The 26,917-nt window shown below is 44.3% G+C and overlaps 1 long non-coding RNA gene across 22 annotated transcripts in view; it reads right to left on the bottom strand.

The window, feature by feature from the left end:
• Positions 1-26,917, bottom strand: part of LOC140385455 (uncharacterized) — a 79,610-nt gene that overhangs the window by 37,024 nt on the left and 15,669 nt on the right. For 12 of the 22 annotated variants that reach the window (XR_011933366.1, XR_011933364.1, XR_011933367.1 and 9 more), the window contains 14 exons: positions 26,668-26,749; positions 25,679-25,760; positions 23,331-23,412; positions 21,945-22,026; positions 18,395-18,476; positions 17,009-17,090; positions 13,459-13,540; positions 12,073-12,154; positions 9,725-9,806; positions 8,356-8,437; positions 6,970-7,051; positions 4,624-4,705; positions 3,238-3,319; positions 2,036-2,117 (listed from right to left, as the gene is read on the bottom strand). This is a non-coding gene — a long non-coding RNA (uncharacterized lncRNA). The remainder of the gene's footprint in view (positions 1-2,035; positions 2,118-3,237; positions 3,320-4,623; positions 4,706-6,969; positions 7,052-8,355; positions 8,438-9,724; positions 9,807-12,072; positions 12,155-13,458; positions 13,541-17,008; positions 17,091-18,394; positions 18,477-21,944; positions 22,027-23,330; positions 23,413-25,678; positions 25,761-26,667; positions 26,750-26,917) is intronic. The other 10 variants (XR_011933370.1, XR_011933378.1, XR_011933374.1 and 7 more) reach the window with 10 other exon arrangements.

The following is a 26,917-nucleotide window of genomic DNA, read 5'->3' as shown; positions in this document are numbered from 1 at the left end:
ATGGCCTCCTTCTGCACTGTAAATTCTATGATTCTATGAATTACAAGAGGCAGCTGAAAAAAACATTCATCTTTTTCCTAGGGTTCCCTACGTTTCAGCAATCATTTTTAAAAGATCTTTGATTCGATGCATGGTCGCTGGTAAGGCCAGAATGTATTGCCTTACCCTCGAGAAAGAGAGGGTGAGCTGCCATCTTGAAGTGCCACAGTCCAATGGATACAAGTACACCGACCATGCAGTTCTGGAAGGATGTACCAGGTTTTTGAACTGGTAACGTAGTTTCAAGTCAGGATGGCATTACTTGGAAGAGAACTTGCAGGTAGTAGTGTTCCTCTGCATCTGCTGCCTTTGCCCTAGGTGCAAGAGGTTACAGGTGCTATTGAAAGGGCTTTGGCAAGCTGTTGTATGCATTGTCCAGATGGCACACAATCGCTGATGTAGGGAGTGAATATTTAGGGTGGGAAATGGAGTGCCAATCAAGCGGGCTACTTTGTCCTCAATTAACTTCTTGAGTGTTGTTGGGAGTGCACTCAACCAGGCAAGTGCAGACTACTACATTACACTATTGACTTGTGGCTTACAGGTGGTAAACTGGCGTTCAGGAGTCAGGGGGTGGGCTACTTATCTGCTCTTGGAGCCACAGTATTTATATAGGTGGTCCAATGGGGTTTCTGGTCCATAGTAACCTTCTTGGACATTGGTAGTGGGGGATTCAGCAATGGTAATGCCGGGTCAAGAGGAAATGGCTAGATTCTCTCGTGCTGGAGATGATTATTGCCTGGCACATGTGTGGCACAAATGTTACTTGCCACTTCTCAGCCCAAGCCTGAATCTGTCCAGGTCTTGCTGCACATGGACAAGGACTGCTTCAGTATTGAGATGTTATGAATGGTACTGAACACTGTGCAATCAGTAGCGGACATCCCCACTTCCGATGTTATGAAGGAAGATCACGGATGAAGGAGCTGAAAGTGGTTGGGTATAGGACACTACTCTTGAGGAACTGCAACACTAATATCCTGGGGCTGTGATGATTGGCATCCAACAACCACAACCATCTTTCTTTGTGCCAAGTATGCCTCCAAACAGTGAAGAATTTTCCCCTATTCCCATTAGCTTCTGTTTTGCTAGGGGTCCTTGGTGTCACACTTAATTAAATGCTGCCTTGACAGTCACTCTCACCTCCCTGTTTAATTCAGCTGTTTTGTCCATATTTGGACCATGGAAAGGAGCCACGTTGCCCTGATAGAACCCAAACTGTGCATCAGGAAGGAGGTTATTGCTGTCTTAAGTAACACTTGAGAACACTGTTGACGATGCCGTCCATTAACTGGCTGACAGATCAAAGCTACACACTCAGTAATTAATGTCAAAAGCACTTTGAGACATCTCAAACAGGTTGGCACAGTAGTTAGCACTGCCGCATCACAGCGCCAGGAGCCCAGGTTTGATTCCGACCTCGAGTAACTGTCTATATAAAGTTTGCACATTCTCCCAGTGCCTGCGTGGGCTTCCCCCGGGTGCTCCGGTTTCCCTCCGCCGTCCAAAGATGTGCGCATTAGGTGGATTGGTCACTCCAAAATTGCCCTGTAGTGACCAACGGTTAGGTGGGGTTGCTGGGATAGGGTGGAGGTGTGGACAGAGGTAGGGTGCTCTTTCAGAGGCCGGTGTAGACTCGATGGGCCGAATGGCCGCCTTCTACACTGTAAACTCTACATGATACAATAAATTTATCGCTTTTACAGATGAGTGGGTACAGTCACATTGAATTAAATATTCGTTTTAGACAGTAACCTAAATGCTAATAACATATTAATTTGAAAATAACATGCTCCAGAACATCAACTCATTTGACCAAAACGTTTGAAATTTTAGTACAAATAAATACATTTTTATCCTGCTGGAAACTCAGAACAAGTAGATATCCACATGACTTTTATATCAGATGGGTAAACGACAAAGGTAATCTTCATTGTTCCAGTTATAAATGTATAAAGTTGCAAAGATATTTGAACAAATCGTTAATCACATTTACCTTTGTCGAAATCACTGAAGAATCATTTGAAGACCGAGCCTTCCTTCACACACCTATCAGAATATGTAGGCATGGTCATCACCTGGAATCATTATATTATTCAAAAATAATAATAAATATGCAAACATCTTACAAACTAATGATGCATCCAACATATGTCAATTACAACAGGCAGCTGAAAATTTTAAAAATCTTTTTCCTCAGTTAACTGTCTGTGTGGAGTTTCCACATTCTCCCAGTGTCTGCGTGGGTTTCCCCCAGGTGCTCCGGTTTCCTCCCACCGTCCAAAGATGTGCAGTGTAGCTGGATTGGCCATGCTATATTACCCCAAATTGGAATTTCAGGGTGACACGGTAGTACAGCGGTTAGCACTATTGCTTCACAGCACCAGGGACCTGGGTTCGAATCCCGACTTGGGTCACTGACTGTACGGAGTCTACACGTTCTCCCAGTGTCTGCGTGGGTTTCCCCTGGGTGCTCCAGTTTCCTGCCACCGTTCAAAGATGTGCAGTGTAGGTGGATTGGCCATGCTATATTACCCTGAATTGGAATTTAAGGGCAGCACGGTAGCACAGTGGTTAGTACCATTGCTTCACAGCGCCAGGGACCCGGGTCCGATTCCCGACATGGGTCACTGTCTGTGCAGAGTCTGCACGTTCTCCCCGTGTCTGCGTGGGTTTCCTCGGAGTGCTCCGGTTTCCCTCCGCCGTCCAAAGATGTGCGCATTAGGTGGATTGGTCACGCCAAAATTGCCCTGTAGTGACCAACGGTTAGGTGGGGTTGCTGGGATAGGGTGGAGGTGTGGACAGAGGTAGGGTGCTCTTTCAGAGGCCGGTGTAGACTCGATGGGCCGAATGGCCGCCTTCTACACTGTAAACTCTACATGATACAATAAATTTATCGCTTTTACAGATGAGTGGGTACAGTCACATTGAATTAAATATTCATTTTAGACAGTAACCTAAATGCTAATAACATATTAATTTGAAAATAACATGCTCCAGAACATCAACTCATTTGACCAAAACGTTTGAAATTTTAGTACAAATAAAAACATTTTTATCCTGCTGGAAACTCAGAACAAGTAGATATCCACATGACTTTTATATCAGATGGGTAAACGACAAAGGTAATCTTCATTGTTCCAGTTATAAATGTAGAAAGTTGCAAAGATATTTGAACAAATCATTAATCACATTTACCTTTGTCGAAATCACTGAAGAATCAATCGAAGACCAAGCCTTCCTTCACACACCTATCAGAATATGTAGGCATGGTCATCACCTGGAATCATTATATTATTCAAAAATAATAATAAATATGCAAACATCTTATAAACTAATGATGCATCCAACATATGTCAATTACAACAGGCAGCTGAAAATTTAAAAAATCTTTTTCCTCGGCTTGATTCCGCCCTCAGTTAACTGTCTGTGTGGAGTTTCCACATTCTCCCAGTGTCTGCGTGGGTTTCCCCCAGGTGCTCCGGTTTCCTCCCACCGTCCAAAGATGTGCAGTGTAGCTGGATTGGCCATGCTATATTACCCCAAATTGGAATTTCAGGGTGACACGGTAGTACAGCGGTTAGCACTATTGCTTCACAGCACCAGGGACCTGGGTTCGAATCCCGACTTGGGTCACTGACTGTACGGAGTCTACACGTTCTCCCAGTGTCTGCGTGGGTTTCCCCTGGGTGCTCCAGTTTCCTGCCACCGTTCAAAGATGTGCAGTGTAGGTGGATTGGCCATGCTATATTACCCTGAATTGGAATTTAAGGGCAGCACGGTAGCACAGTGGTTAGTACCATTGCTTCACAGCGCCAGGGACCCGGGTCCGATTCCCGACATGGGTCACTGTCTGTGCAGAGTCTGCACGTTCTCCCCGTGTCTGCGTGGGTTTCCTCGGAGTGCTCCGGTTTCCTCCCACCGTCCAAAGATGTGCGGGTTAGGTGGATTGGTCACGCTAAAATGAAAATGAAATGAAAATCGCTTATTGTCACAAGTAGGCTTCAAATGAAGTTACTGTGAAAAGCCCCTAGTCGCCACATTCCGGCGCCTGTTCGGGAGGCTGGTACGGGAATTGAACCGTGCTGCTGGCCTGCTTTCAAAGCCAGCGATTTAGCCCTGTGCTAAACCAGCCCTGTAGTGTCCAAAGGTAAGGTGGGGTTGCTGGGTTACGGGGATAGGGTGGAGATGTGGACTTAGGTAGGTTGCTCCTTCAGAGGCCGGTATAGACACGATGGGCCGAGTGCACTGTAAATTCGATATGATTCAATAAATTCAACGATCGCTTTCACAGATGAGTGGGTACTTTTCCATTGAATTGAATAACAATTTTAGACAGTAACATAAATGCTAATAACATATTAATTTGAAAATAACATGCTCCAGAACATCAACTCATTTGGTCAAAACATTTGAAATTTTAGTACAAATAAATACATTTTTATCCTGCTGGAAACTCAGAACAAGTAGATATCCACATGATTTTTATATCAGATGGGTAAACGGTCAAGGTAATCTTCATTTTTCCAGCTATAAATGTATTAAGTCGCAAAGATATTTGTACAAATCATGAATCTCATTTACCTTTGTCGGAATCACGGCAGAATCATTCTAAGACCAAGGCTTCCTTCACACAGCTATTAGAATATGTAGGCACGGTCATCACCTGGAATCATTACATTATTCAAAAATAATAATGAATATGCAAACATCTTGTAAACTATTAATGCATCCAACATATGTCAATGAGATGTGCGGGTTAGGTGGATTGGCCATGCTAAATTGCCCTTAGTGTCCAAAAAGATTAAGTGGGGTTACTGGGTTACGGTGATAGGGTGGAGACATGGGCTTGGGTAGGGTCCTCTTTCCAAGGACCGGTACAGATTCGATGGGCCGAATGGCCTCCTTCTGCACTGTAAATTCTATGATTCTATGAATTACAAGAGGCAGCTGAAAAAAACATTCATCTTTTTCCTAGGGTTCCCTACGTTTCAGCAATCATTTTTAAAAGATCTTTGATTCGATGCATGGTCGCTGGTAAGGCCAGAATGTATTGCCTTACCCTCGAGAAAGAGAGGGTGAGCTGCCATCTTGAAGTGCCACAGTCCAATGGATACAAGTACACCGACCATGCAGTTCTGGAAGGATGTACCAGGTTTTTGAACTGGTAACGTAGTTTCAAGTCAGGATGGCATTACTTGGAAGAGAACTTGCAGGTAGTAGTGTTCCTCTGCATCTGCTGCCTTTGCCCTAGGTGCAAGAGGTTACAGGTGCTATTGAAAGGGCTTTGGCAAGCTGTTGTATGCATTGTCCAGATGGCACACAATCGCTGATGTAGGGAGTGAATATTTAGGGTGGGAAATGGAGTGCCAATCAAGCGGGCTACTTTGTCCTCAATTAACTTCTTGAGTGTTGTTGGGAGCGCACTCAACCAGGCAAGTGCAGACTACTACATTACACTATTGACTTGTGGCTTACAGGTGGTAAACTGGCGTTCAGGAGTCAGGGGGTGGGCTACTTATCTGCTCTTGGAGCCACAGTATTTATATAGGTGGTCCAATGGGGTTTCTGGTCCATAGTAACCTTCTTGGACATTGGTAGTGGGGGATTCAGCAATGGTAATGCCGGGTCAAGAGGAAATGGCTAGATTCTCTCGTGCTGGAGATGATTATTGCCTGGCACATGTGTGGCACAAATGTTACTTGCCACTTCTCAGCCCAAGCCTGAATCTGTCCAGGTCTTGCTGCACATGGACAAGGACTGCTTCAGTATTGAGATGTTATGAATGGTACTGAACACTGTGCAATCAGTAGCGGACATCCCCACTTCCGATGTTATGAAGGAAGATCACGGATGAAGGAGCTGAAAGTGGTTGGGTATAGGACACTACTCAAGGAACTGCAACACTAATATCCTGGGGCTGTGATGATTGGCATCCAACAACCACAACCATCTTTCTTTGTGCCAAGTATGCCTCCAAACAGTGAAGAATTTTCCCCTATTCCCATTAGCTTCTGTTTTGCTAGGGGTCCTTGGTGTCACACTTAATTAAATGCTGCCTTGACAGTCACTCTCACCTCCCTGTTTAATTCAGCTGTTTTGTCCATATTTGGACCATGGAAAGGAGCCACGTTGCCCTGATAGAACCCAAACTGTGCATCAGGAAGGAGGTCATTGCTGTCTTAAGTAACACTTGAGAACACTGTTGACGATGCCATCCATTAACTGGCTGACAGATCAAAGCTACACACTCAGTAATTAATGTCAAAAGCACTTTGAGACATCTCAAACAGGTTGGCACAGTAGTTAGCACTGCCGCATCACAGCGCCAGGAGCCCAGGTTTGATTCCGACCTCGAGTAACTGTCTATATAAAGTTTGCACATTCTCCCAGTGCCTGCGTGGGCTTCCCCCGGGTGCTCCGGTTTCCCTCCGCCGTCCAAAGATGTGCGCATTAGGTGGATTGGTCACGCCAAAATTGCCCTGTAGTGACCAACGGTTAGGTGGGGTTGCTGGGATAGGGTGGAGGTGTGGACAGAGGTAGGGTGCTCTTTCAGAGGCCGGTGTAGACTCGATGGGCCGAATGGCCGCCTTCTACACTGTAAACTCTACATGATACAATAAATTTATCGCTTTTACAGATGAGTGGGTACAGTCACATTGAATTAAATATTCGTTTTAGACAGTAACCTAAATGCTAATAACATATTAATTTGAAAATAACATGCTCCAGAACATCAACTCATTTGACCAAAACGTTTGAAATTTTAGTACAAATAAATACATTTTTATCCTGCTGGAAACTCAGAACAAGTAGATATCCACATGACTTTTATATCAGATGGGTAAACGACAAAGGTAATCTTCATTGTTCCAGTTATAAATGTATAAAGTTGCAAAGATATTTGAACAAATCGTTAATCACATTTACCTTTGTCGAAATCACTGAAGAATCATTTGAAGACCGAGCCTTCCTTCACACACCTATCAGAATATGTAGGCATGGTCATCACCTGGAATCATTATATTATTCAAAAATAATAATAAATATGCAAACATCTTATAAACTAATGATGCATCCAACATATGTCAATTACAACAGGCAGCTGAAAATTTAAAAAATCTTTTTCCTCGGCTTGATTCCGCCCTCAGTTAACTGTCTGTGTGGAGTTTCCACATTCTCCCAGTGTCTGCGTGGGTTTCCCCCAGGTGCTCCGGTTTCCTCCCACCGTCCAAAGATGTGCAGTGTAGCTGGATTGGCCATGCTATATTACCCCAAATTGGAATTTCAGGGTGACACGGTAGTACAGCGGTTAGCACTATTGCTTCACAGCACCAGGGACCTGGGTTCGAATCCCGACTTGGGTCACTGACTTTACGGAGTCTACACGTTCTCCCAGTGTCTGCGTGGGTTTCCCCTGGGTGCTCCAGTTTCCTGCCACCGTTCAAAGATGTGCAGTGTAGGTGGATTGGCCATGCTATATTACCCTGAATTGGAATTTAAGGGCAGCACGGTAGCACAGTGGTTAGTACCATTGCTTCACAGCGCCAGGGACCCGGGTCCGATTCCCGACATGGGTCACTGTCTGTGCAGAGTCTGCACGTTCTCCCCGTGTCTGCGTGGGTTTCCTCGGAGTGCTCCGGTTTCCTCCCACCGTCCAAAGATGTGCGGGTTAGGTGGATTGGTCACGCTAAAATGAAAATGAAATGAAAATCGCTTCTCGTCACAAGTAGGCTTCAAATGAAGTTACTGTGAAAAGCCCCTAGTCGCCACATTCCGGCGCCTGTTCGGGAGGCTGGTACGGGAATTGAACCGTGCTGCTGGCCTGCTTTCAAAGCCAGCGATTTAGCCCTGTGCTAAACCAGCCCTGTAGTGTCCAAAGGTAAGGTGGGGTTGCTGGGTTACGGGGATAGGGTGGAGATGTGGACTTAGGTAGGTTGCTCCTTCAGAGGCCGGTATAGACACGATGGGCCGAGTGCACTGTAAATTCGATATGATTCAATAAATTCAACGATCGCTTTCACAGATGAGTGGGTACTTTTCCATTGAATTGAATAACAATTTTAGACAGTAACATAAATGCTAATAACATATTAATTTGAAAATAACATGCTCCAGAACATCAACTCATTTGGTCAAAACATTTGAAATTTTAGTACAAATAAATACATTTTTATCCTGCTGGAAACTCAGAACAAGTAGATATCCACATGATTTTTATATCAGATGGGTAAACGGTCAAGGTAATCTTCATTTTTCCAGCTATAAATGTATTAAGTCGCAAAGATATTTGAACAAATCGTTAATCACATTTACCTTTGTCGAAATCACTGAAGAATCATTTGAAGACCGAGCCTTCCTTCACACACCTATCAGAATATGTAGGCATGGTCATCACCTGGAATCATTATATTATTCAAAAATAATAATAAATATGCAAACATCTTACAAACTAATGATGCATCAAACATATGTCAATTACAACAGGCAGCTGAAAATTTTAAAAATCTTTTTCCTCAGTTAACTGTCTGTGTGGAGTTTCCACATTCTCCCAGTGTCTGCGTGGGTTTCCCCCAGGTGCTCCGGTTTCCTCCCACCGTCCAAAGATGTGCAGTGTAGCTGGATTGGCCATGCTATATTACCCCAAATTGGAATTTCAGGGTGACACGGTAGTACAGCGGTTAGCACTATTGCTTCACAGCACCAGGGACCTGGGTTCGAATCCCGACTTGGGTCACTGACTGTACGGAGTCTACACGTTCTCCCAGTGTCTGCGTGGGTTTCCCCTGGGTGCTCCAGTTTCCTGCCACCGTTCAAAGATGTGCAGTGTAGGTGGATTGGCCATGCTATATTACCCTGAATTGGAATTTAAGGGCAGCACGGTAGCACAGTGGTTAGTACCATTGCTTCACAGCGCCAGGGACCCGGGTCCGATTCCCGACATGGGTCACTGTCTGTGCAGAGTCTGCACGTTCTCCCCGTGTCTGCGTGGGTTTCCTCGGAGTGCTCCGGTTTCCTCCCACCGTCCAAAGATGTGCGGGTTAGGTGGATTGGTCACGCTAAAATGAAAATGAAATGAAAATCGCTTATTGTCACAAGTAGGCTTCAAATGAAGTTACTGTGAAAAGACCCTAGTCGCCACATTCCGGCGCCTGTTCGGGAGGCTGGTACGGGAATTGAACCGTGCTGCTGGCCTGCTTTCAAAGCCAGCGATTTAGCCCTGTGCTAAACCAGCCCTGTAGTGTCCAAAGGTAAGGTGGGGTTGCTGGGTTACGGGGATAGGGTGGAGATGTGGACTTAGGTAGGTTGCTCCTTCAGAGGCCGGTATAGACACGATGGGCCGAGTGCACTGTAAATTCGATATGATTCAATAAATTCAACGATCGCTTTCACAGATGAGTGGGTACTTTTCCATTGAATTGAATAACAATTTTAGACAGTAACATAAATGCTAATAACATATTAATTTGAAAATAACATGCTCCAGAACATCAACTCATTTGGTCAAAACATTTGAAATTTTAGTACAAATAAATACATTTTTATCCTGCTGGAAACTCAGAACAAGTAGATATCCACATGATTTTTATATCAGATGGGTAAACGGTCAAGGTAATCTTCATTTTTCCAGCTATAAATGTATTAAGTCGCAAAGATATTTGTACAAATCATGAATCTCATTTACCTTTGTCGGAATCACGGCAGAATCATTCTAAGACCAAGGCTTCCTTCACACAGCTATTAGAATATGTAGGCACGGTCATCACCTGGAATCATTACATTATTCAAAAATAATAATGAATATGCAAACATCTTGTAAACTATTAATGCATCCAACATATGTCAATGAGATGTGCGGGTTAGGTGGATTGGCCATGCTAAATTGCCCTTAGTGTCCAAAAAGATTAAGTGGGGTTACTGGGTTACGGTGATAGGGTGGAGACATGAGCTTGGGTAGGGTCCTCTTTCCAAGGACCGGTACAGATTCGATGGGCCGAATGGCCTCCTTCTGCACTGTAAATTCTATGATTCTATGAATTACAAGAGGCAGCTGAAAAAAACATTCATCTTTTTCCTAGGGTTCCCTACGTTTCAGCAATCATTTTTAAAAGATCTTTGATTCGATGCATGGTCGCTGGTAAGGCCAGAATGTATTGCCTTACCCTCGAGAAAGAGAGGGTGAGCTGCCATCTTGAAGTGCCACAGTCCAATGGATACAAGTACACCGACCATGCAGTTCTGGAAGGATGTACCAGGTTTTTGAACTGGTAACGTAGTTTCAAGTCAGGATGGCATTACTTGGAAGAGAACTTGCAGGTAGTGGTGTTCCTCTGCATCTGCTGCCTTTGCCCTAGGTGCAAGAGGTTGCAGGTGCTATTGAAAGGGTTTTGGCAAGCTGTTGTATGCATTGTCCAGATGGCACACAATCGCTGATGTAGGGAGTGAATATTTAGGGTGGGAAATGGAGTGCCAATCAAGCGGGCTACTTTGTCCTCAATTAACTTCTTGAGTGTTGTTGGGAGTGCACTCAACCAGGCAAGTGCAGACTACTACATTACACTATTGACTTGTGGCTTACAGGTGGTAAACTGGCGTTCAGGAGTCAGGGGGTGGGCTACTTATCTGCTCTTGGAGCCACAGTATTTATATAGGTGGTCCAATGGGGTTTCTGGTCCATAGTAACCTTCTTGGACATTGGTAGTGGGGGATTCAGCAATGGTAATGCCGGGTCAAGAGGAAATGGCTAGATTCTCTCGTGCTGGAGATGATTATTGCCTGGCACATGTGTGGCACAAATGTTACTTGCCACTTCTCAGCCCAAGCCTGAATCTGTCCAGGTCTTGCTGCACATGGACAAGGACTGCTTCAGTATTGAGATGTTATGAATGGTACTGAACACTGTGCAATCAGTAGCGGACATCCCCACTTCCGATGTTATGAAGGAAGATCACGGATGAAGGAGCTGAAAGTGGTTGGGTATAGGACACTACTCTTGAGGAACTGCAACACTAATATCCTGGGGCTGTGATGATTGGCATCCAACAACCACAACCATCTTTCTTTGTGCCAAGTATGCCTCCAAACAGTGAAGAATTTTCCCCTATTCCCATTAGCTTCTGTTTTGCTAGGGGTCCTTGGTGTCACACTTAATTAAATGCTGCCTTGACAGTCACTCTCACCTCCCTGTTTAATTCAGCTGTTTTGTCCATATTTGGACCATGGAAAGGAGCCACGTTGCCCTGATAGAACCCAAACTGTGCATCAGGAAGGAGGTTATTGCTGTCTTAAGTAACACTTGAGAACACTGTTGACGATGCCGTCCATTAACTGGCTGACAGATCAAAGCTACACACTCAGTAATTAATGTCAAAAGCACTTTGAGACATCTCAAACAGGTTGGCACAGTAGTTAGCACTGCCGCATCACAGCGCCAGGAGCCCAGGTTTGATTCCGACCTCGAGTAACTGTCTATATAAAGTTTGCACATTCTCCCAGTGCCTGCGTGGGCTTCCCCCGGGTGCTCCGGTTTCCCTCCGCCGTCCAAAGATGTGCGCATTAGGTGGATTGGTCACGCCAAAATTGCCCTGTAGTGACCAACGGTTAGGTGGGGTTGCTGGGATAGGGTGGAGGTGTGGACAGAGGTAGGGTGCTCTTTCAGAGGCCGGTGTAGACTCGATGGGCCGAATGGCCGCCTTCTACACTGTAAACTCTACATGATACAATAAATTTATCGCTTTTACAGATGAGTGGGTACAGTCACATTGAATTAAATATTCATTTTAGACAGTAACCTAAATGCTAATAACATATTAATTTGAAAATAACATGCTCCAGAACATCAACTCATTTGACCAAAACGTTTGAAATTTTAGTACAAATAAAAACATTTTTATCCTGCTGGAAACTCAGAACAAGTAGATATCCACATGACTTTTATATCAGATGGGTAAACGACAAAGGTAATCTTCATTGTTCCAGTTATAAATGTATAAAGTTGCAAAGATATTTGAACAAATCATTAATCACATTTACCTTTGTCGAAATCACTGAAGAATCAATCGAAGACCGAGCCTTCCTTCACACACCTATCAGAATATGTAGGCATGGTCATCACCTGGAATCATTATATTATTCAAAAATAATAATAAATATGCAAACATCTTATAAACTAATGATGCATCCAACATATGTCAATTACAACAGGCAGCTGAAAATTTAAAAAATCTTTTTCCTCGGCTTGATTCCGCCCTCAGTTAACTGTCTGTGTGGAGTTTCCACATTCTCCCAGTGTCTGCGTGGGTTTCCCCCAGGTGCTCCGGTTTCCTCCCACCGTCCAAAGATGTGCAGTGTAGCTGGATTGGCCATGCTATATTACCCCAAATTGGAATTTCAGGGTGACACGGTAGTACAGCGGTTAGCACTATTGCTTCACAGCACCAGGGACCTGGGTTCGAATCCCGACTTGGGTCACTGACTGTACGGAGTCTACACGTTCTCCCAGTGTCTGCGTGGGTTTCCCCTGGGTGCTCCAGTTTCCTGCCACCGTTCAAAGATGTGCAGTGTAGGTGGATTGGCCATGCTATATTACCCTGAATTGGAATTTAAGGGCAGCACGGTAGCACAGTGGTTAGTACCATTGCTTCACAGCGCCAGGGACCCGGGTCCGATTCCCGACATGGGTCACTGTCTGTGCAGAGTCTGCACGTTCTCCCCGTGTCTGCGTGGGTTTCCTCGGAGTGCTCCGGTTTCCTCCCACCGTCCAAAGATGTGCGGGTTAGGTGGATTGGTCACGCTAAAATGAAAATGAAATGAAAATCGCTTATTGTCACAAGTAGGCTTCAAATGAAGTTACTGTGAAAAGACCCTAGTCGCCACATTCCGGCGCCTGTTCGGGAGGCTGGTACGGGAATTGAACCGTGCTGCTGGCCTGCTTTCAAAGCCAGCGATTTAGCCCTGTGCTAAACCAGCCCTGTAGTGTCCAAAGGTAAGGTGGGGTTGCTGGGTTACGGGGATAGGGTGGAGATGTGGACTTAGGTAGGTTGCTCCTTCAGAGGCCGGTATAGACACGATGGGCCGAGTGCACTGTAAATTCGATATGATTCAATAAATTCAACGATCGCTTTCACAGATGAGTGGGTACTTTTCCATTGAATTGAATAACAATTTTAGACAGTAACATAAATGCTAATAACATATTAATTTGAAAATAACATGCTCCAGAACATCAACTCATTTGGTCAAAACATTTGAAATTTTAGTACAAATAAATACATTTTTATCCTGCTGGAAACTCAGAACAAGTAGATATCCACATGATTTTTATATCAGATGGGTAAACGGTCAAGGTAATCTTCATTTTTCCAGCTATAAATGTATTAAGTCGCAAAGATATTTGTACAAATCATGAATCTCATTTACCTTTGTCGGAATCACGGCAGAATCATTCTAAGACCAAGGCTTCCTTCACACAGCTATTAGAATATGTAGGCACGGTCATCACCTGGAATCATTACATTATTCAAAAATAATAATGAATATGCAAACATCTTGTAAACTATTAATGCATCCAACATATGTCAATGAGATGTGCGGGTTAGGTGGATTGGCCATGCTAAATTGCCCTTAGTGTCCAAAAAGATTAAGTGGGGTTACTGGGTTACGGTGATAGGGTGGAGACATGAGCTTGGGTAGGGTCCTCTTTCCAAGGACCGGTACAGATTCGATGGGCCGAATGGCCTCCTTCTGCACTGTAAATTCTATGATTCTATGAATTACAAGAGGCAGCTGAAAAAAACATTCATCTTTTTCCTAGGGTTCCCTACGTTTCAGCAATCATTTTTAAAAGATCTTTGATTCGATGCATGGTCGCTGGTAAGGCCAGAATGTATTGCCTTACCCTCGAGAAAGAGAGGGTGAGCTGCCATCTTGAAGTGCCACAGTCCAATGGATACAAGTACACCGACCATGCAGTTCTGGAAGGATGTACCAGGTTTTTGAACTGGTAACGTAGTTTCAAGTCAGGATGCCATTACTTGGAAGAGAACTTGCAGGTAGTAGTGTTCCTCTGCATCTGCTGCCTTTGCCCTAGGTGCAAGAGGTTACAGGTGCTATTGAAAGGGCTTTGGCAAGCTGTTGTATGCATTGTCCAGATGGCACACAATCGCTGATGTAGGGAGTGAATATTTAGGGTGGGAAATGGAGTGCCAATCAAGCGGGCTACTTTGTCCTCAATTAACTTCTTGAGTGTTGTTGGGAGTGCACTCAACCAGGCAAGTGCAGACTACTACATTACACTATTGACTTGTGGCTTACAGGTGGTAAACTGGCGTTCAGGAGTCAGGGGGTGGGCTACTTATCTGCTCTTGGAGCCACAGTATTTATATAGGTGGTCCAATGGGGTTTCTGGTCCATAGTAACCTTCTTGGACATTGGTAGTGGGGGATTCAGCAATGGTAATGCCGGGTCAAGAGGAAATGGCTAGATTCTCTCGTGCTGGAGATGATTATTGCCTGGCACATGTGTGGCACAAATGTTACTTGCCACTTCTCAGCCCAAGCCTGAATCTGTCCAGGTCTTGCTGCACATGGACAAGGACTGCTTCAGTATTGAGATGTTATGAATGGTACTGAACACTGTGCAATCAGTAGCGGACATCCCCACTTCCGATGTTATGAAGGAAGATCACGGATGAAGGAGCTGAAAGTGGTTGGGTATAGGACACTACTCTTGAGGAACTGCAACACTAATATCCTGGGGCTGTGATGATTGGCATCCAACAACCACAACCATCTTTCTTTGTGCCAAGTATGCCTCCAAACAGTGAAGAATTTTCCCCTATTCCCATTAGCTTCTGTTTTGCTAGGGGTCCTTGGTGTCACACTTAATTAAATGCTGCCTTGACAGTCACTCTCACCTCCCTGTTTAATTCAGCTGTTTTGTCCATATTTGGACCATGGAAAGGAGCCACGTTGCCCTGATAGAACCCAAACTGTGCATCAGGAAGGAGGTTATTGCTGTCTTAAGTAACACTTGAGAACACTGTTGACGATGCCGTCCATTAACTGGCTGACAGATCAAAGCTACACACTCAGTAATTAATGTCAAAAGCACTTTGAGACATCTCAAACAGGTTGGCACAGTAGTTAGCACTGCCGCATCACAGCGCCAGGAGCCCAGGTTTGATTCCGACCTCGAGTAACTGTCTATATAAAGTTTGCACATTCCCCCAGTGCCTGCGTGGGCTTCCCCCGGGTGCTCCGGTTTCCCTCCGCCGTCCAAAGATGTGCGCATTAGGTGGATTGGTCACGCCAAAATTGCCCTGTAGTGACCAACGGTTAGGTGGGGTTGCTGGGATAGGGTGGAGGTGTGGACAGAGGTAGGGTGCTCTTTCAGAGGCCGGTGTAGACTCGATGGGCCGAATGGCCGCCTTCTACACTGTAAACTCTACATGATACAATAAATTTATCGCTTTTACAGATGAGTGGGTACAGTCACATTGAATTAAATATTCGTTTTAGACAGTAACCTAAATGCTAATAACATATTAATTTGAAAATAACATGCTCCAGAACATCAACTCATTTGACCAAAACGTTTGAAATTTTAGTACAAATAAATACATTTTTATCCTGCTGGAAACTCAGAACAAGTAGATATCCACATGACTTTTATATCAGATGGGTAAACGACAAAGGTAATCTTCATTGTTCCAGTTATAAATGTATAAAGTTGCAAAGATATTTGAACAAATCGTTAATCACATTTACCTTTGTCGAAATCACTGAAGAATCATTTGAAGACCGAGCCTTCCTTCACACACCTATCAGAATATGTAGGCATGGTCATCACCTGGAATCATTATATTATTCAAAAATAATAATAAATATGCAAACATCTTACAAACTAATGATGCATCCAACATATGTCAATTACAACAGGCAGCTGAAAATTTTAAAAATCTTTTTCCTCAGTTAACTGTCTGTGTGGAGTTTCCACATTCTCCCAGTGTCTGCGTGGGTTTCCCCCAGGTGCTCCGGTTTCCTCCCACCGTCCAAAGATGTGCAGTGTAGCTGGATTGGCCATGCTATATTACCCCAAATTGGAATTTCAGGGTGACACGGTAGTACAGCGGTTAGCACTATTGCTTCACAGCACCAGGGACCTGGGTTCGAATCCCGACTTGGGTCACTGACTGTACGGAGTCTACACGTTCTCCCAGTGTCTGCGTGGGTTTCCCCTGGGTGCTCCAGTTTCCTGCCACCGTTCAAAGATGTGCAGTGTAGGTGGATTGGCCATGCTATATTACCCTGAATTGGTATTTAAGGGCAGCACGGTAGCACAGTGGTTAGTACCATTGCTTCACAGCGCCAGGGACCCGGGTCCGATTCCTGACATGGGTCACTGTCTGTGCAGAGTCTGCACGTTCTCCCCGTGTCTGCGTGGGTTTCCTCGGATTGCTCCGGTTTCCCTCCGCCGTCCAAAGATGTGCGCATTAGGTGGATTGGTCGCGCCAAAATTGCCCTGTAGTGACCAACGGTTAGGTGGGGTTGCTGGGATAGGGTGGAGGTGTGGACAGAGGTAGGGTGCTCTTTCAGAGGCCGGTGTAGACTCGATGGGCCGAATGGCCGCCTTCTACACTGTAAACTCTACATGATACAATAAATTTATCGCTTTTACAGATGAGTGGGTACAGTCACATTGAATTAAATATTCATTTTAGACAGTAACCTAAATGCTAATAACACATTAATTTGAAAATAACATGCTCCAGAACATCAACTCATTTGACCAAAACGTTTGAAATTTTAGTACAAATAAAAACATTTTTATCCTGCTGGAAACTCAGAACAAGTAGATATCCACATGACTTTTATATCAGATGGGTAAACGACAAAGGTAATCTTCATTGTTCCAGTTATAAATGTATAAAGTTGCAAAGATATTTGAACAAATCATTAATCACATTTACCTTTGTCGAAATCACTGAAGAATCAATCGAAGACCGAGCCTTCCTTCACACACCTATCAGAATATGTAGGCATGGTCATCACCTGGAATCATTATATTATTCAAAAATAATAATAAATATGCAAACATCTTATAAACTAATGATGCATCCAACATATGTCAATTACAACAGGCAGCTGAAAATTTAAAAAATCTTTTTCCTCGGCTTGATTCCGCCCTCAGTTAACTGTCTGTGTGGAGTTTCCACATTCTCCCAGTGTCTGCGTGGGTTTCCCCCAGGTGCTCCGGTTTCCTCCCACCGTCCAAAGATGTGCAGTGTAGCTGGATTGGCCATGCTATATTACCCCAAATTGGAATTTCAGGGTGACACGGTAGTACAGCGGTTAGCACTATTGCTTCACAGCACCAGGGACCTGGGTTCGAATCCCGACTTGGGTCACTGACTGTACGGAGTCTACACGTTCTCCCAGTGTCTGCGTGGGTTTCCCCTGGGTGCTCCAGTTTCCTGCCACCGTTCAAAGATGTGCAGTGTAGGTGGATTGGCCATGCTATATTACCCTGAATTGGAATTTAAGGGCAGCACGGTAGCACAGTGGTTAGTACCATTGCTTCACAGCGCCAGGGACCCGGGTCCGATTCCCGACATGGGTCACTGTCTGTGCAGAGTCTGCACGTTCTCCCCGTGTCTGCGTGGGTTTCCTCGGAGTGCTCCGGTTTCCTCCCACCGTCCAAAGATGTGCGGGTTAGGTGGATTGGTCACGCTAAAATGAAAATGAAATGAAAATCACTTATTGTCACAAGTAGGCTTCAAATGAAGTTACTGTGAAAAGACCCTAGTCGCCACATTCCGGCGCCTGTTCGGGAGGCTGGTACGGGAATTGAACCGTGCTGCTGGCCTGCTTTCAAAGCCAGCGATTTAGCCCTGTGCTAAACCAGCCCTGTAGTGTCCAAAGGTAAGGTGGGGTTGCTGGGTTACGGGGATAGGGTGGAGATGTGGACTTAGGTAGGTTGCTCCTTCAGAGGCCGGTATAGACACGATGGGCCGAGTGCACTGTAAATTCGATATGATTCAATAAATTCAACGATCGCTTTCACAGATGAGTGGGTACTTTTCCATTGAATTGAATAACAATTTTAGACAGTAACATAAATGCTAATAACATATTAATTTGAAAATAACATGCTCCAGAACATCAACTCATTTGGTCAAAACATTTGAAATTTTAGTACAAATAAATACATTTTTATCCTGCTGGAAACTCAGAACAAGTAGATATCCACATGATTTTTATATCAGATGGGTAAACGGTCAAGGTAATCTTCATTTTTCCAGCTATAAATGTATTAAGTCGCAAAGATATTTGTACAAATCATGAATCTCATTTACCTTTGTCGGAATCACGGCAGAATCATTCTAAGACCAAGGCTTCCTTCACACAGCTATTAGAATATGTAGGCACGGTCATCACCTGGAATCATTACATTATTCAAAAATAATAATGAATATGCAAACATCTTGTAAACTATTAATGCATCCAACATATGTCAATGAGATGTGCGGGTTAGGTGGATTGGCCATGCTAAATTGCCCTTAGTGTCCAAAAAGATTAAGTGGGGTTACTGGGTTACGGTGATAGGGTGGAGACATGGGCTTGGGTAGGGTCCTCTTTCCAAGGACCGGTACAGATTCGATGGGCCGAATGGCCTCCTTCTGCACTGTAAATTCTATGATTCTATGAATTACAAGAGGCAGCTGAAAAAAACATTCATCTTTTTCCTAGGGTTCCCTACGTTTCAGCAATCATTTTTAAAAGATCTTTGATTCGATGCATGGTCGCTGGTAAGGCCAGAATGTATTGCCTTACCCTCGAGAAAGAGAGGGTGAGCTGCCATCTTGAAGTGCCACAGTCCAATGGATACAAGTACACCGACCATGCAGTTCTGGAAGGATGTACCAGGTTTTTGAACTGGTAACGTAGTTTCAAGTCAGGATGGCATTACTTGGAAGAGAACTTGCAGGTAGTAGTGTTCCGCTGCATCTGCTGCCTTTGCCCTAGGTGCAAGAGGTTACAGGTGCTATTGAAAGGGCTTTGGCAAGCTGTTGTATGCATTGTCCAGATGGCACACAATCGCTGATGTAGGGAGTGAATATTTAGGGTGGGAAATGGAGTGCCAATCAAGCGGGCTACTTTGTCCTCAATTAACTTCTTGAGTGTTGTTGGGAGTGCACTCAACCAGGCAAGTGCAGACTACTACATTACACTATTGACTTGTGGCTTACAGGTGGTAAACTGGCGTTCAGGAGTCAGGGGGTGGGCTACTTATCTGCTCTTGGAGCCACAGTATTTATATAGGTGGTCCAATGGGGTTTCTGGTCCATAGTAACCTTCTTGGACATTGGTAGTGGGGGATTCAGCAATGGTAATGCCGGGTCAAGAGGAAATGGCTAGATTCTCTCGTGCTGGAGATGATTATTGCCTGGCACATGTGTGGCACAAATGTTACTTGCCACTTCTCAGCCCAAGCCTGAATCTGTCCAGGTCTTGCTGCACATGGACAAGGACTGCTTCAGTATTGAGATGTTATGAATGGTACTGAACACTGTGCAATCAGTAGCGGACATCCCCACTTCCGATGTTATGAAGGAAGATCACGGATGAAGGAGCTGAAAGTGGTTGGGTATAGGACACTACTCTTGAGGAACTGCAACACTAATATCCTGGGGCTGTGATGATTGGCATCCAACAACCACAACCATCTTTCTTTGTGCCAAGTATGCCTCCAAACAGTGAAGAATTTTCCCCTATTCCCATTAGCTTCTGTTTTGCTAGGGGTCCTTGGTGTCACACTTAATTAAATGCTGCCTTGACAGTCACTCTCACCTCCCTGTTTAATTCAGCTGTTTTGTCCATATTTGGACCATGGAAAGGAGCCACGTTGCCCTGATAGAACCCAAACTGTGCATCAGGAAGGAGGTTATTGCTGTCTTAAGTAACACTTGAGAACACTGTTGACGATGCCGTCCATTAACTGGCTGACAGATCAAAGCTACACACTCAGTAATTAATGTCAAAAGCACTTTGAGACATCTCAAACAGGTTGGCACAGTAGTTAGCACTGCCGCATCACAGCGCCAGGAGCCCAGGTTTGATTCCGACCTCGAGTAACTGTCTATATAAAGTTTGCACATTCTCCCAGTGCCTGCGTGGGCTTCCCCCGGGTGCTCCGGTTTCCCTCCGCCGTCCAAAGATGTGCGCATTAGGTGGATTGGTCACGCCAAAATTGCCCTGTAGTGACCAACGGTTAGGTGGGGTTGCTGGGATAGGGTGGAGGTGTGGACAGAGGTAGGGTGCTCTTTCAGAGGCCGGTGTAGACTCGATGGGCCGAATGGCCGCCTTCTACACTGTAAACTCTACATGATACAATAAATTTATCGCTTTTACAGATGAGTGGGTACAGTCACATTGAATTAAATATTCGTTTTAGACAGTAACCTAAATGCTAATAACATATTAATTTGAAAATAACATGCTCCAGAACATCAACTCATTTGACCAAAACGTTTGAAATTTTAGTACAAATAAATACATTTTTATCCTGCTGGAAACTCAGAACAAGTAGATATCCACATGACTTTTATATCAGATGGGTAAACGACAAAGGTAATCTTCATTGTTCCAGTTATAAATGTATAAAGTTGCAAAGTTATTTGAACAAATCGTTAATCACATTTACCTTTGTCGAAATCACTGAAGAATCATTTGAAGACCGAGCCTTCCTTCACACACCTATCAGAATATGTAGGCATGGTCATCACCTGGAATCATTATATTATTCAAAAATAATAATAAATATGCAAACATCTTACAAACTAATGATGCATCCAACATATGTCAATTACAACAGGCAGCTGAAAATTTTCAAAATCTTTTTCCTCAGTTAACTGTCTGTGTGGAGTTTCCACATTCTCCCAGTGTCTGCGTGGGTTTCCCCCAGGTGCTCCGGTTTCCTCCCACCGTCCAAAGATGTGCAGTGTAGCTGGATTGGCCATGCTATATTACCCCAAATTGGAATTTCAGGGTGACACGGTAGTACAGCAGTTAGCACTATTGCTTCACAGCACCAGGGACCTGGGTTCGAATCCCGACTTGGGTCACTGACTGTACGGAGTCTACACGTTCTCCCAGTGTCTGCGTGGGTTTCCCCTGGGTGCTCCAGTTTCCTGCCACCGTTCAAAGACGTGCAGTGTAGGTGGATTGGCCATGCTATATTACCCTGAATTGGAATTTAAGGGCAGCACGGTAGCACAGTGGTTAGTACCATTGCTTCACAGCGCCAGGGACCCGGGTCCGATTCCTGACATGGGTCACTGTCTGTGCAGAGTCTGCACGTTCTCCCCGTGTCTGCGTGGGTTTCCTCGGAGTGCTCCGGTTTCCCTCCGCCGTCCAAAGATGTGCGCATTAGGTGGATTGGTCGCGCCAAAATTGCCCTGTAGTGACCAACGGTTAGGTGGGGTTGCTGGGATAGGGTGGAGGTGTGGACAGAGGTAGGGTGCTCTTTCAGAGGCCGGTGTAGACTCGATGGGCCGAATGGCCGCCTTCTACACTGTAAACTCTACATGATACAATAAATTTATCGCTTTTACAGATGAGTGGGTACAGTCACATTGAATTAAATATTCATTTTAGACAGTAACCTAAATGCTAATAACATATTAATTTGAAAATAACATGCTCCAGAACATCAACTCATTTGACCAAAACGTTTGAAATTTTAGTACAAATAAATACATTTTTATCCTGCTGGAAACTCAGAACAAGTAGATATCCACATGACTTTTATATCAGATGGGTAAACGACAAAGGTAATCTTCATTGTTCCAGTTATAAATGTATAAAGTTGCAAAGATATTTGAACAAATCATTAATCACATTTACCTTTGTCGAAATCACTGAAGAATCAATCGAAGACCGAGCCTTCCTTCACACACCTATCAGAATATGTAGGCATGGTCATCACCTGGAATCATTATATTATTCAAAAATAATAATAAATATGCAAACATCTTATAAACTAATGATGCATCCAACATATGTCAATTACAACAGGCAGCTGAAAATTTAAAAAATCTTTTTCCTCGGCTTGATTCCGCCCTCAGTTAACTGTCTGTGTGGAGTTTCCACATTCTCCCAGTGTCTGCGTGGGTTTCCCCCAGGTGCTCCGGTTTCCTCCCACCGTCCAAAGATGTGCAGTGTAGCTGGATTGGCCATGCTATATTACCCCAAATTGGAATTTCAGGGTGACACGGTAGTACAGCGGTTAGCACTATTGCTTCACAGCACCAGGGACCTGGGTTCGAATCCCGACTTGGGTCACTGACTGTACGGAGTCTACACGTTCTCCCAGTGTCTGCGTGGGTTTCCCCTGGGTGCTCCAGTTTCCTGCCACCGTTCAAAGATGTGCAGTGTAGGTGGATTGGCCATGCTATATTACCCTGAATTGGAATTTAAGGGCAGCACGGTAGCACAGTGGTTAGTACCATTGCTTCACAGCGCCAGGGACCCGGGTCCGATTCCCGACATGGGTCACTGTCTGTGCAGAGTCTGCACGTTCTCCCCGTGTCTGCGTGGGTTTCCTCGGAGTGCTCCGGTTTCCTCCCACCGTCCAAAGATGTGCGGGTTAGGTGGATTGGTCACGCTAAAATGAAAATGAAATGAAAATCGCTTATTGTCACAAGTAGGCTTCAAATGAAGTTACTGTGAAAAGACCCTAGTCGCCACATTCCGGCGCCTGTTCGGGAGGCTGGTACGGGAATTGAACCGTGCTGCTGGCCTGCTTTCAAAGCCAGCGATTTAGCCCTGTGCTAAACCAGCCCTGTAGTGTCCAAAGGTAAGGTGGGGTTGCTGGGTTACGGGGATAGGGTGGAGATGTGGACTTAGGTAGGTTGCTCCTTCAGAGGCCGGTATAGACACGATGGGCCGAGTGCACTGTAAATTCGATATGATTCAATAAATTCAACGATCGCTTTCACAGATGAGTGGGTACTTTTCCATTGAATTGAATAACAATTTTAGACAGTAACATAAATGCTAATAACATATTAATTTGAAAATAACATGCTCCAGAACATCAACTCATTTGGTCAAAACATTTGAAATTTTAGTACAAATAAATACATTTTTATCCTGCTGGAAACTCAGAACAAGTAGATATCCACATGATTTTTATATCAGATGGGTAAACGGTCAAGGTAATCTTCATTTTTCCAGCTATAAATGTATTAAGTCGCAAAGATATTTGTACAAATCATGAATCTCATTTACCTTTGTCGGAATCACGGCAGAATCATTCTAAGACCAAGGCTTCCTTCACACAGCTATTAGAATATGTAGGCACGGTCATCACCTGGAATCATTACATTATTCAAAAATAATAATGAATATGCAAACATCTTGTAAACTATTAATGCATCCAACATATGTCAATGAGATGTGCGGGTTAGGTGGATTGGCCATGCTAAATTGCCCTTAGTGTCCAAAAAGATTAAGTGGGGTTACTGGGTTACGGTGATAGGGTGGAGACATGGGCTTGGGTAGGGTCCTCTTTCCAAGGACCGGTACAGATTCGATGGGCCGAATGGCCTCCTTCTGCACTGTAAATTCTATGATTCTATGAATTACAAGAGGCAGCTGAAAAAAACATTCATCTTTTTCCTAGGGTTCCCTACGTTTCAGCAATCATTTTTAAAAGATCTTTGATTCGATGCATGGTCGCTGGTAAGGCCAGAATGTATTGCCTTACCCTTGAGAAAGAGAGGGTGAGCTGCCATCTTGAAGTGCCACAGTCCAATGGATACAAGTACACCGACCATGCAGTTCTGGAAGGATGTACCAGGTTTTTGAACTGGTAACGTAGTTTCAAGTCAGGATGGCATTACTTGGAAGAGAACTTGCAGGTAGTAGTGTTCCTCTGCATCTGCTGCCTTTGCCCTAGGTGCAAGAGGTTACAGGTGCTATTGAAAGGGCTTTGGCAAGCTGTTGTATGCATTGTCCAGATGGCACACAATCGCTGATGTAGGGAGTGAATATTTAGGGTGGGAAATGGAGTGCCAATCAAGCGGGCTACTTTGTCCTCAATTAACTTCTTGAGTGTTGTTGGGAGTGCACTCAACCAGGCAAGTGCAGACTACTACATTACACTATTGACTTGTGGCTTACAGGTGGTAAACTGGCGTTCAGGAGTCAGGGGGTGGGCTACTTATCTGCTCTTGGAGCCACAGTATTTATATAGGTGGTCCAATGGGGTTTCTGGTCCATAGTAACCTTCTTGGACATTGGTAGTGGGGGATTCAGCAATGGTAATGCCGGGTCAAGAGGAAATGGCTAGATTCTCTCGTGCTGGAGATGATTATTGCCTGGCACATGTGTGGCACAAATGTTACTTGCCACTTCTCAGCCCAAGCCTGAATCTGTCCAGGTCTTGCTGCACATGGACAAGGACTGCTTCAGTATTGAGATGTTATGAATGGTACTGAACACTGTGCAATCAGTAGCGGACATCCCCACTTCCGATGTTATGAAGGAAGATCACGGATGAAGGAGCTGAAAGTGGTTGGGTATAGGACACTACTCTTGAGGAACTGCAACACTAATATCCTGGGGCTGTGATGATTGGCATCCAACAACCACAACCATCTTTCTTTGTGCCAAGTATGCCTCCAAACAGTGAAGAATTTTCCCCTATTCCCATTAGCTTCTGTTTTGCTAGGGGTCCTTGGTGTCACACTTAATTAAATGCTGCCTTGACAGTCACTCTCACCTCCCTGTTTAATTCAGCTGTTTTGTCCATATTTGGACCATGGAAAGGAGCCACGTTGCCCTGATAGAACCCAAACTGTGCATCAGGAAGGAGGTTATTGCTGTCTTAAGTAACACTTGAGAACACTGTTGACGATGCCGTCCATTAACTGGCTGACAGATCAAAGCTACACACTCAGTAATTAATGTCAAAAGCACTTTGAGACATCTCAAACAGGTTGGCACAGTAGTTAGCACTGCCGCATCACAGCGCCAGGAGCCCAGGTTTGATTCCGACCTCGAGTAACTGTCTATATAAAGTTTGCACATTCTCCCAGTGCCTGCGTGGGCTTCCCCCGGGTGCTCCGGTTTCCCTCCGCCGTCCAAAGATGTGCGCATTAGGTGGATTGGTCACGCCAAAATTGCCCTGTAGTGACCAACGGTTAGGTGGGGTTGCTGGGATAGGGTGGAGGTGTGGACAGAGGTAGGGTGCTCTTTCAGAGGCCGGTGTAGACTCGATGGGCCGAATGGCCGCCTTCTACACTGTAAACTCTACATGATACAATAAATTTATCGCTTTTACAGATGAGTGGGTACAGTCACATTGAATTAAATATTCGTTTTAGACAGTAACCTAAATGCTAATAACATATTAATTTGAAAATAACATGCTCCAGAACATCAACTCATTTGACCAAAACGTTTGAAATTTTAGTACAAATAAATACATTTTTATCCTGCTGGAAACTCAGAACAAGTAGATATCCACATGACTTTTATATCAGATGGGTAAACGACAAAGGTAATCTTCATTGTTCCAGTTATAAATGTATAAAGTTGCAAAGATATTTGAACAAATCGTTAATCACATTTACCTTTGTCGAAATCACTGAAGAATCATTTGAAGACCGAGCCTTCCTTCACACACCTATCAGAATATGTAGGCATGGTCATCACCTGGAATCATTATATTATTCAAAAATAATAATAAATATGCAAACATCTTACAAACTAATGATGCATCCAACATATGTCAATTACAACAGGCAGCTGAAAATTTTAAAAATCTTTTTCCTCAGTTAACTGTCTGTGTGGAGTTTCCACATTCTCCCAGTGTCTGCGTGGGTTTCCCCCAGGTGCTCCGGTTTCCTCCCACCGTCCAAAGATGTGCAGTGTAGCTGGATTGGCCATGCTATATTACCCTGAATTGGAATTTAAGGGCAGCACGGTAGCACAGTGGTTAGTACCATTGCTTCACAGCGCCAGGGACCCGGGTCCGATTCCTGACATGGGTCACTGTCTGTGCAGAGTCTGCACGTTCTCCCCGTGTCTGCGTGGGTTTCCTCGGAGTGCTCCGGTTTCCCTCCGCCGTCCAAAGATGTGCGCATTAGGTGGATTGGTCACGCCAAAATTGCCCTGTAGTGACCAACGGTTAGGTGGGGTTGCTGGGATAGGGTGGAGGTGTGGACAGAGGTAGGGTGCTCTTTCAGAGGCCGGTGTAGACTCGATGGGCCGAATGGCCGCCTTCTACACTGTAAACTCTACATGATACAATAAATTTATCGCTTTTACAGATGAGTGGGTACAGTCACATTGAATTAAATATTCATTTTAGACAGTAACCTAAATGCTAATAACATATTAATTTGAAAATAACATGCTCCAGAACATCAACTCATTTGACCAAAACGTTTGAAATTTTAGTACAAATAAAAACATTTTTATCCTGCTGGAAACTCAGAACAAGTAGATATCCACATGACTTTTATATCAGATGGGTAAACGACAAAGGTAATCTTCATTGTTCCAGTTATAAATGTATAAAGTTGCAAAGATATTTGAACAAATCATTAATCACATTTACCTTTGTCGAAATCACTGAAGAATCAATCGAAGACCGAGCCTTCCTTCACACACCTATCAGAATATGTAGGCATGGTCATCACCTGGAATCATTATATTATTCAAAAATAATAATAAATATGCAAACATCTTATAAACTAATGATGCATCCAACATATGTCAATTACAACAGGCAGCTGAAAATTTAAAAAATCTTTTTCCTCGGCTTGATTCCACCCTCAGTTAACTGTCTGTGTGGAGTTTCCACATTC

Source organism: Scyliorhinus torazame, chromosome 11 (assembly GCF_047496885.1).
Source record: "Scyliorhinus torazame isolate Kashiwa2021f chromosome 11, sScyTor2.1, whole genome shotgun sequence".
Classification (NCBI taxonomy): Eukaryota; Metazoa; Chordata; class Chondrichthyes; order Carcharhiniformes; family Scyliorhinidae; genus Scyliorhinus; species Scyliorhinus torazame.
This window is presented reverse-complemented; position numbering and strand designations above follow the sequence as displayed.